The sequence below is a fragment of the Chroicocephalus ridibundus genome, chromosome 2, assembly GCF_963924245.1.
Source record: "Chroicocephalus ridibundus chromosome 2, bChrRid1.1, whole genome shotgun sequence".
Classification (NCBI taxonomy): domain Eukaryota; kingdom Metazoa; phylum Chordata; class Aves; order Charadriiformes; family Laridae; genus Chroicocephalus; species Chroicocephalus ridibundus.
Window position 1 is genome coordinate 111,570,686 of NC_086285.1, and position 12,145 is coordinate 111,582,830.

General features: G+C 39.1%; 1 protein-coding gene across 3 annotated transcripts in view; it reads right to left on the reverse strand.

Moving 5' to 3' along the window:
- Positions 1-12,145, reverse strand: part of LDLRAD4 (low density lipoprotein receptor class A domain containing 4) — a 296,688-nt gene that overhangs the window by 246,885 nt on the left and 37,658 nt on the right. For all 3 annotated transcript variants that reach the window (XM_063326474.1, XM_063326470.1, XM_063326471.1), the window contains exon 2: positions 7,218-7,346. The gene's annotated coding sequence lies outside the window, so the exon portion shown is untranslated. The remainder of the gene's footprint in view (positions 1-7,217; positions 7,347-12,145) is intronic.

Below are 12,145 nucleotides of genomic sequence, written 5' to 3' on the forward strand. Positions count from 1 at the left end.
AGCTGCTGAATTTGCTTCTTTTTTCAAATGTAATTTTTAGGTAAATTAGTCTACGACACCAAAAAAAGGAATCTCGGTACAACGAGATGATGGCAGCGGAACCAATGGGTGCAAGAAAGATCACCACTGCTGCTTTCAGACAACAGCTCAGATACTCAGCATCATGTCAAAAATGACCTCTGTGCCTCAGCTTTTATAGCAAATCGGGTTTTCAAGTGTGTTCCCCTTCCTCTGCCCTTCATATTTTATCATTTCTTTCTTTCCAGCCCACACTCAAAAAACAGCAGCTCTGTGAAGCAATTCCAGTTTAAGCCCAAAGGACATTTATCACAAGATTATTTTTAATATTTAAAGTATAGTAGAAAAAAATACAGAAGTCTAAACCTCTAAAGAAACAAAAAATAAAGATCCAGGGGCCTTTTTCATTAAGGAGCTAATAAAATAGTAAAAGCTTTTTTAAAAAAAACCTTCCTTCAAAACCCCGTATGACCTTGCTGTTCAGTGACATCCTTCAAGCCGACCACTGAAAGAAACGTAAAGTAATGCTCATTTTCCCGCATCTCCCATCACAGGCCAAATGACAGCCCCGACACTGGAAACAAATTGGCAAAATATTTTATTTCTCTTTAATCTTGGTTACAAAAAGTGTGAGAAATTAAAAAAAAATTAAATAGTCATGCTGCTGTTGGACACTTCATGATTTAATCATACATCATACCCCTACTGCAGAAAACATGCAACTAGATTAAACCTCTAAAATGTAGATTTATTTAAAATGTATGCTGCTTCACCTACATTCTCAGTTAACAGGCCTTGAAAGAAAGATTATGAGACACTCCAGTAGGTGAAGACAGAACAAGTCAGCATGACCTTGAGTTCTCCCTTCGCATTTGGTGGAATTTCTTCTTTAATATTTTAAAATCATCAAAACGGTACGCACTAACATGGCCACTACTAAATACACATGCTTTGGTGAAGGGTGATGAAAATTTCTTGAATGAGTGTCTTTTGTTTTATGTCCTCATTTGCATTCCCCTCAGGAGAAATATATTACCAATGTCATTGCTATGAACAAGTGGTATATCAATAATGATCATTTATTAATAAATACTTCACTTGTTCCATGAAGTTAATCTTCATATGCACCCGTGAGGCAGGAAATTATTAGCCAGTATTTCCCATGGCGAAGATGAAGTCATGTTATAGACTGTACTAGCCGTAAGTAACAAACCATAAGAAACCCTGCCTCCTAATCCTGCTTTCTGATCGCTAAATTTTGCCCATCTGATAAGGAGGAAACTATCAGGATGGATAATGCTGTCTTGTCACAACTGAAATGTAAAATTAGCATTTATTAAAAGCTGTCAGAAGCTTTAAGTAATATTGCCTAAAAAAAAAAAAATTTAAGTAAAATTTAATATTTAAATAATATTAAAATGGGACACACAACCCCACAATTTACTAAACGGTCTCCCCTTCACCTTCCAACAATGTATGGGTGATAACTATTACGTATTTACTGTTCCCTCAGATTAGCACAAGTCTTTCTTTGGAATAAACATTTTTTATATGGAACTTAAGAATGTTTTCTCTGTCTAAATTTATTGACTTCACTTTACCTGGCTCCTAGTTCTCACATACTTCCCTATGTCTGAATGTGAACTGAATGCTGAAGAGGAATCATTACTACTGTTGCCAAGCAAAGCAAGATAAATATATTCAGTTAAAAAAAAAAAAAAAAAAGGGAAACAAAAGGGAAGAGAGATGTTTTGCTGCACAACTCAAATTTACTCCTCATTTCCCCAGCCTGCTTCTTATAAAATTAATACAGCACTGAGTACATGAAATGCTGGGCCCTCCTCTACTTCTACAATGAGAGTGCAGTGGTTGTCTCAAGAAAGGGAAACCTCTTATGGTACTCACAAATTGCAGGTGGATTACAAAGGTAAGATTCTATCCATATGCTAAAATACATCCGAATTAGCACAGTAAATGTTTCAAAGCTCACTAGGACACTGATTTAGAGATCTCCCTTTAAAACTACTAGGAACTGTATGGATAAATCCCTTAACAAGCTTTCACATCTCAACCCTTGAGTTAAAAAATTAGGCTGCAAATCTTGCAAGACTTCAAAGGCTCTGGATTCTCACTGATCCAGAAAAAACACATCTACCTTTATTGTGTAGCAACGTATTTCTGCTACCACCCATAATTCAGGAGGAAAGAACTTGAGAAATAGTTAAGTTCTAATGAATTCTTAAAAACTGGTTAGGGGCTCTGCACAGACATCCGAGTTCAGGGTTTTGTGCAGATTTCTTCGACCTCAACTGTCAACTGCTTGCTTGTGCTGAACATACTGATGACAAAATCCTCCGAGCATGCCTCAGCAGCACACTGCAGGAACATCATTAGAAATGTTCCAAAACCAACTTCGGTGTCTGAATAGTTCTTTCCGTTCCTCAAGTTCCTTAAGATTAAAGGAAATGAATGGGACAAATTCTGGTAAGCACAGACAATACAACTCTTCTATATTACTGCACCCAAGAACACCCCTTTGTTCATTTCTCAGCTGACTGAAGACCATTCAGCTGAGCTTCTACTAGCTGTTTTTTCTTAAAAGTAACACTCATTTCCACTGCCTCTCTCCAAAACAGTTAAAGGCAACGTGCTGCATCACTGAAAGAAAGTGCTACAAGCCTATATAGCACAGCACAGACGCACAAAACCAAGGCCAGGCTGGATGGGGCGTTGAGCAGCCTGGTCTAGTGGGAGGTGTCCCTGCCCATGGCAGGGGGTTGGAACTAGATCATCTTTAAGGTCCCTTCCAACCCAAACCATTCTGTGATTCCATGATTCTGAAACACTGCTCATTTCCACCATAAATTTCCAACTTAAAGCTGATTAGACAGAACAATCTGTCTTCACAAAGGCTGAAGACACCTATCATAGCACATTCTTCCATAAGAGTTGGGCCAATACAAATGTTACTAAAAGCAAAAGAATAGGGGCTGCAACAGCAATAGGAACAGATAGGCTATGAAAAACATACAAGCAAATGTCAGTCCAAAACATACTTGCAACAAAAGATTAATCTGATGGTCTTCCATATACGGAAAAGAGCAACAAGTAACATATTCCTCAATAAAAATACTTCATGTAAGCCTGGACACAAGATGCAACAGAAAATACAGGATGAGCCCTTCATGAAGTGCTTCAAATTACAATTTCTCAGTCTTCACCTTGTTTTGTGGGGAGTTCCACTGAGCACAACAGGAATATTCTGGTGTGCTTTGTGCAAGGGTGTTTACAATGTTCAAGACTCAGTTGCTGACCCATTATTTTACTTGTGTTCAGAAATCATTCCAAAGCCAAACACGAGAGAGCAGTGCTTAATACACCAACACATAGTTTCAAAATGAACCAAATGCATAATCAATTTTAAGCAATGAAATTTTGCGCTTAACTGAATTTCAGAGGTCACTAAAGTTCAGCTGAAGCCCTTCAGCTGATCACCTAGATTTCTTATTGCCTCTCTAGTAGTCAGCGGCGACAGACAGGTAGCCTCAAAATCACTATCACGGAGCTCAAGAACTAAACATTTCTTACTGAAATAAGTATTTTCAGAATAAAAACAGAATCACACATATCGTCGAGGATAGTACAAATAAGCAAAATAACACAGGAAGTCCATGCCTTTCTCTTCCAAATATAACATTTTTTCATAAAGGGATATGTTTGCTTATATGTGAGAAAAGGGAATGGAAGTGGAGATCCCTGACAGTTCTACTGGGTACCACCTGGTGGTACCCAACCCAGTGTGCACAACAAAATGGGATCCAATGAGTCTTATCTCCTACAACGGATGTTCTCGAATCTCACATTCATTCCCCAGTCACAGGAGTCAAAATCATTATTAGCTTCTAAACAAAAAATTATTTAGTGCTTACGAGCGCATACAACATTTTTAAAGGTGGTGCAAAGACTGCATATCGCTATCTATTAAGTTCTTGCTTTAAAGAACTATTTCTTAAAACTTTTCCATAATACTTCCTACTATGTAGATTTACATCTTCTGTTCTGTCAATGTCAACAGAGCAGCACCTGACTTTCTCCAAAAGCAAGCCAACCACAAAAACTACACATATAATATTTAGAAGATGCAGTGTGTCAGTGATGCTTTATTTTATCTTAATTTATGAATAATTCCTGAAATTTGAGCAACTCGCTATAAGAAAAGGAACAACCTCTAACAACAGGAATTTCATCTATGCAAAATCTTTCTCGAGGGTCTCCGGAGAACAGGACAACCTAGCGCTTCATGAACAGACTCCAAACCACTGAAGCAAGCACAAGCTAGATGGGAAGAGTTAAATAAAGCTGCTAAAATTCAGCAGCATTGCAAGCTATTCCAGACTATGGTTACTATAACCTACACTGGGTGTCCTCTGCATAAGCACCAGTGTGACTTTGTGGACTGCTGAGACTCAGTCTGTTGCAACTGGCATAAGTTGCCACAGGCGAGTAATCACAAGAAACTGACCTTGGCAAAAGCACATTTTACACTTCACTGCTGTTCAACTGTGTTATACTAAAGAGAGAGCAAGTGAGCACAAGCTGAAGGGGGAGGGAGAGAGAACAAAGGGGGATAGACAGAAAGCATAAAAGTGATCGCAGCCATTTTCAGCTTTACCTGCGTTTAAGGTTTTAAGAGAAGTACATCACCTCCAGCGCACATCACAACTGACACATGGTTACGTCATTTTGAAACCAGTGTGGTCTGTGGTTGTTTTTTGTGGGGAGAAAGAAGGGAGATTAAGTACTAAATTAGGAGTTAATACCTCAAAAATATCTCCCAACGAGGGGCTGGAGGGAGGGGTGGGGGGAGGTATAGAAGACAATTACAACTTCACATTTACCCACCATCGGGTTACTGAATAAATGGGGATTTATAAATTGTTCTTTCCTCCTGCTTGGCTACACTTCTGGAATCCACTGCAACAAATAAATACTAAATGTACTCCTTGAGGTGTGCGACAAGATAATTTAGCCCTTGTTTTTAAAGTTTTGGCTCAACCTTAACTTCACAGGCTCTCTCAACAGCACAACAGCAATTTGCAGGAAGCAGTGTGGTAGAATTCCCACTGCTGCACGTATGAGTCTGTCCTTTCTCAACTGTCTTTGGTCTCCTTTGGTTTAGATGACTTCCCTCCTGACAAATTTTTTTCCTTAGTTTCTGCATTAGGGTTTTTTTTTGGTATTGATTACCATGCCTCCAGAGAAACAGGACCTGGCAGAGCAAGATGGCACAGGATCCCATCATTAGCACTAACCCACATCCTGCCCAGATTCCACAGCAAGTTTAACACAAGGATCTAACCTTGCGGGTATTCTGGGTTTCCAGGACATTCAGCAGTTGAAGCAAAACATGCACAAGCTTTGTACGAGTTCCAAAATACCCAATCACTCTCCACTTGGGAAGAGCACAAAGTACACAAGTCTAGACAAAATAAGACAACGTGTGTTTTGTATCTCAGTTTCCTTACCGCTCTTAGATCAGTGACCTAAGCATCTGAGCCCTCTCAAAAAATCCCTACTACATGCACTTTCTCTTCCAAATCCTGAAGGCTGCTTCTCTCCTGTGTAGACAGTTTCTCCATTCCTCATCTGGTTTCATAATTAACTCAAAAACCCTGCTACAAAAGCCAGCCTTTGTTCCTCTCAAACATCCAAACCTTTTAATCTCTGTCTTCACAGTCTCCATTCCTCTATTCCAACTCCTCTTCCTCTGTTTCAGTCCTCCAAATGTCATTACCACCAATAGGCTGAAGAAAAGTAGCTTTTTTGGACGCAGACATATTATTACCTCGAACCATTCCCATCTGACTGAGAGCCATCATGGTTTAATGACCTCCACTGTCACTGGCCAGGGAGACACAAGACTCAGCCCTGACGGCAGATGGCTGATACACACACACTGACGTTCAGCGATTCAACAATGATACCATCAGGCTTAGCCTATAAATTATAGAAACAGCAATTCTATGAAGCATAACTTAAAATTTCATGGGACTCAAGTATTTCCCAGTCTGAACTTCAGATCTGGGTCAAAAAGGTGTCAGCTGTGGCTCTGTGGAATTTTCATCATCTCACCAGATTGTAGCTCTCTTTCTCACAAATAAGTGATGTTTGGAAGGCCCACAAGCATGCTTCATGACAGCAAGGCAGGACTCTGTCACAGGGGGCTGGATGGGCCACCAAAACATTCACTTCTGTGCAGTAAGAAACTCTTGTAGGGTTTAGGCAGAGAGTAAACTGATGTCTGTCGTATTTTGCTGACCGTGCACTTGGGCCCAAAATCTAATTATTAATTTTTTTATTGACTAAGTCCTATAATAATTAGTTATAGCAGAAGAAAAAAAAAGAAATTGGAAAGAGCGCACTAGTTCTGCAGTAATTAGTGTAGGCCTTCAGGTTTGGCTACGATATGGTCACCATTTCTCACAATGGAGCACAGCAAAAGAAAGAAAAGGACGACAAGAAAACAAGTACCTGAAAGGTACTCACGTCCTCGGGAAGAATGAATGTTTACTAGCCCAAAAGTAAGCATAGCTTTATATAACACAAGAGCACCCTCAGCTGAAAGCAAGAATTTGATATTTATTACTTCTTCAATGCATCTCAGGTTATTGAATTAGTCTCTCTCTTTGCAGCGCTCTGTGTCTCTCACACCGCACCATATTTGAAAAGTATGTTATCACTCAATGCTGAATGAGCCATTTGATTTTATAGTTCAGTGGCTAGGACCTCATTTTCAAGTCATTTCTTTCATTAGGCAGAATGGAAACATTAACTGGGTCTTACACATCCAGGCAAATAACTACCAACTCCGGGCACCTCACTTCTCTCCCTCTTCCTTCCTCAGGTCTTTCACCTGAGAGAATTCCTTGAAACCAATATATTTCCACAAAAAAAAAATACCAGGGCTAATGAATCAAAAACCTTCCAGTATCTAAAAATTACTAGTAAGGTTTAGCTATAGCTACGTATATGGATATGTATCTACACAGACACACACACATATATATATATAAATTGCTGTAAAACATGTATCAAAGATGATGATGATGTGGTATGGCTGAAATGTTACTGGCATGAGATTAATTTCACCAAAGTATTCCTCTACTGGCAAAAGATTAGTTTGTTTGAATTACATTTACCTTTCTGTAACTGTTTCAGAAAGAAGTCGCCTAGTTTAAACTCATCCAATACAACACAATGATATCGTTGAAGTCCAGAGAGTCAGGAGATTCTTCCTTTTCCTTCTAGTTGTGAATATTGAGTGCAATCTACAAGAAAAGGAAAGTGGGAGAAAAAAAAGTCTGTCAGGCAATCCTTCAGTGTTCTCTGTGGGTCAGCATTTTCAAAACCCTTACAGAACGCAGCACTGACTCCAGAAAAATCAATCAATCAATCCGTACTAGGTTTCCAGAAAGAATTCAAGGCAGATTTTGTTCTTCCCTAGGTATCTCAACATGTCGCACCAAGGATTCATTTTTCCATGTCAGATATTCTGTCTCTCTCTTCACTGTCTTAAACACAAAGATACTAAAGTGAAAGGCCGGTTGTTCTTCTGCTTCTTTAAAAAAAAAAAACACAAACCCAACACTGTAGTGTACAGTTTGCATTTTCTGATATAAATTTAAAGTTAGCATCAGGGAATTTGTAATTTTTTGTTTAAACTTGTCTAACAGAAAGGTTACAGCTTCTGTGCTGTGAAGTGCTAATACACTTCACAAAACCAATAGCAACCCTTGAAACATAAGTAAAACCACAAAAACCATAAAATACCCTTTCTCCTTTTAGACACTTCAATTAATCAATTAGTGGATAAGGTACTCACCTTACTCAACAGCTTTGCTGAATAAATATGTTTTAGTCTAGAAACAGCAGCGAGAAGTTCAGCAGATTATTCTCTGCAGTGTTTGCTAACCCTGGGATTTCCACTTTCCCAGGGAACATCACCTTTTCTGGATAGCATGTTGAACACGTAATTTTGCAGATACTCACGCTGTATAACATCAGCTCAGTCCTTCTAGTTCTTTCAGTAATAGCAAGTAAACTCAGAAAAGCTTTGCCTCGGATTTCACAGGCATGTGTGTGCCTGCCTCTCAGTACCCAGGCCGCCGTGCCAATATGTAGGATTAAACTTTTTCCAAGGTTGAATAAGCCACCATCTGTCTATCTTGTGTGGCGCTGTGCGCCATCCGGGAGACTTGTCCCTTAGAGCATGTTTCTACCATATGTCACTCCTGAGTGATCAGTTATGCCAAGACATTTGGGAAAAAATGACTAAGTCGAGCTGGAAAACCCTTTCCGAATTCCAGAGGAGGTTTGCCAAGCCTGTATTTGCAAATAACTTCGCACCCACCGATTTTTTCATGTATTGTATGTAACGATAAATAACCTTTACCCAAACAGAAAAAAAACAATTATCTGGATGATGTACGTGCACGCCATTGTCCAGAACTCACGTCCTTTTTTAATAAGCCAAGAGACTCAGGTATGGCACATCTTCAGGAAAAACATAAGGAACTTTTACAGAAGAATTGCAACTTTTACAATAAATAAGTGAAGAAGAAAGGAAATAAACAATACATTTCAAGAGAGACTCTACGTGGTATTTTAAAGCCACAACAAATTAACGACTTATTTCTAAGTACTCAACTAAAAATACCTACAGCAACTGAACGCAAGGCTTCTTCCTAATAATAATGGTATCTGAAGTGCTCACCTGCATGTAAAGCCATCGCCTAAACTAATTGTTAAACCGCTGATACATCATAGTTCATGCAATTAGAATTTGCCTAATAAAGAATATGACTCTATCCTATTTTAGATTTAAAGAACCGTTTTATGTTCCAATTCCTCAATTATTAAATTAAAACTCAAGCCAGCGTTGTTCTTATGGCCAGCTCAAGGCTGCTCATTTACATAACTGACTTTCAAGGGCACTTGGTTACACAGCAATTAGCACCAGCAAAGACTCTACCAGATCTGCTACTAAACGTTAAGGAAGACGTTCTTGAGAACAGTAAAAGAAGAGAGAAATCAGTAAGTCGTGATTACAGCCTCCCAGAGTAAGTTAACATGGAAAGAAAATCTATTCCTAAGGGCAATAGCAGAAGTGTTAAAAATCAGAAGACAAATTAAAGGAATTATTATTTAGTGAAAAAAGTGAGATGAAGAGCAGCACTCAGGTGCAAGAGAGAACGTTCACAGAAGTCTGAGGGTCCTTCGCCTGTGTTCTGCCTTCAGAGTTTGGACAATCATTGAAAAAAGGGGGAAGATGTGAAACAAGAATTAACTAGGACCTGTTGGGATTTGTAGAGCAAAGGGCAACAAAAAGCAGAAAAAGTTCATGTTAGATGAAGAAAAGAAGTACTGAAAAGAGATTATTATTAAAGGAAAATTAGATAAATTAGCACCTCAGAACGGACTAAATTATTTTTATTTTTTTAATGTATCTACTTTAAACGGTCTCCTTATGCACAGAGAGTGGAGCTTGCAAACATGAGGATATTTCCATCAGATGACAGGCGAGTAACAAGTTAATCTATGAAGTAATGAAACCCTCTTACTGCAGCGTGGACTTGTGAAATGAAAAGAAGAGAGGAAAATAAATGTAGAACAGCTATGCAAAATTAGACCTACATAACACACCCAACAATTTTCCAGCCAGTCTATTTTTTGAAAGGCTCAGCTCCTTCCTGGCCCGCTCCGACAGCCTGAGACATTCCCGCTACTCAGCCAAGAGCGACTGGAGATGCTGGTTCTACACCACCAACTCTCTGCTGACCCTTCTTATCCCAATGGGAAACCTTTAGACTAATGTGTGCCTGCTCTGACTGATATTCCAATTGCTTCTTCCATCCATTTACAGGTCCAAATAATCTTCCTTTTAAGATGAAACATGATTTGGGTATATCACTGACTGACTCAAAGGACTGCAAATGGGGACAAGAGGAGTGGAGAGAAATTTATCGAAATTGCCAATTAAGAAATTTTCTTATTCTGGATGAGCATTTGCACTATGAAGCTGGTAAACAGCTTCCTCACATAAGCTTCCTCACGTAGTTTCCGCACTATCACCTCTCGCCAGAACCACAGCAGAAACAACAGTTTCTCCTACAACAGTCATCATGAAGATCCTCACGCATCTGTAAGGAAAAACTACAAAGCAAAGAATATAAAAGGAGAAAACATTAGAACATGGAGAAATATGAAATTTTTTTCTTTCCCTTTATGTTCAGCTGAGAAGGCTCATGATCTGCCACCTGTTTGTCCTACACTAATGTAGACATACAAGCAGGAATCCTATCAAAGTTTAAAGAAATTATGTTTTCTAGTTTGGTTTAATCACAGCGAGTCCCTTGGAAATGCTTGGCACTCACAGGCAGTGTTAATTTGTGTTCCACTTCAAACGCGTACTAAGGCTCAACACTCGCTGTTGTTCTCACAAACTTTTTAGGGAACTCTCCTGTGCTCCTGGAATTCGTAAGCCTGGGATTCTAACAAACACATGCAAAACCATTCCTCTAGAAATAAATTCACTCTGTGGCACAACTAAATATTTCTGTTACATAAATGCAAAACTTAAATGAAACATCTGCTGATAAATATAAGACTCGGACACACAAAAGGCAGCAACAGTGAAATTCATTTCCAGAGGAAACCTCATTTCGAGGGGATGACTGCAGAGACAGTGTTTACAGACAACAAAGGCTCTCCGAGCACAAGGCCAAACTCAAAAGAGTTGTTGTGTTCTCTGAGCCACCCATCTGTGGGGTATTTCATATTTTCCCACATTCGTTCATCAAAGTTCATTCCCCAGCAGAGTCTCTGGACCCCAATTGGCAAAGAGTTTCTTTCACTGACCGAGACGTAAGGGAGAAAAATACAGGTTGGTGGGAAGCTATCAAATGTCACTAAAAACTGCAGAAGGAGAGGGTCCTGTAATAAAACCTCCATTCTGCAAGCGCTATATGGTACTACAACATAAAAAAGAGTTCACTGCTCGTGATGTTAATGCAATATTAAAACAAAGTGCAGTCCCTGTTCTCATCAATAATCAGTATTCATAAACTAACTCAAAGAAAATCTCTACACATGATGTAAAAGTAGCTTGGAGTTTATTGAGTTACCTTTGTTAGGGCTGCATAAAAAGGGACAGGGGAGGCGGGGGGGAGGGAAGGTTTGCTTTTTTCAAGCACAGAGATAAAGCAGTTTTCCTTACCTATCTTTCCTCTTCTTCATTTCCCCCCTCCTCCACATAAAACCCAAGAAAATCTGCCGTTGCTTTAGGTCAAAGGAAAAACAGGCCCAGCTGCCGTAAGCCAAACAACGTACAGGTTTGCTATCTCCCCTGCTGTTTTGGCTCGAGCTCTTCAGACTGGAAAATTCAGAAGCACGATCTCCCAAGCTCTATAAATGCCAGAACCATCTAAGAGGAAAATAGGACAAGGCCACCCCCAGGCAAGTTTGTACTAAAATCTGCTGTCTACAAGGCAAAAAAATACAGTAAACATCGCATAGGGACAGACTGCTCCTTGGAAAATATTCCACAAGAACAATATAGCTTCCAAAGAGGCTACGCTAAAGGGAATTCTGGAGGGGGGAAAAAAAAAAAAAGCAATGTTTTAAGATCCTTATGAGGAGTTAGCAAGCTAATGGCACACTCAACGACAAATTGTGTGACAGGCAATATGTTTTTGACATTAATCCAAAGAAGAAATGTAAAAGCGACATTGAATGTTCTCTACAAAGCAGTAACAAATTCAGTATCCTAGAATAGTTCTGCAGTTCACTAGGCAAATTTCGCTTTTGTCTTGACAACTGATTTCACGGAATAAAACAAGTAATAATAAGCAATTAAACCATCAATATCATCATCTTGTCTTTTCAGGAAAGACAATTTAAGTTAAATTTTTGCAATCCTTGAGAGATGAACTTTGCAACTGATTACTGTATGTTTTAACATGCTCTATACTGACTCAACCTGGAAAAACAAGCCAAAAACAGAAGTTGAAACATCCTTTTTCCTGTGTAGCTCCAATTTGCAGTAGCAAGAAGCTAAACAACATGCTCT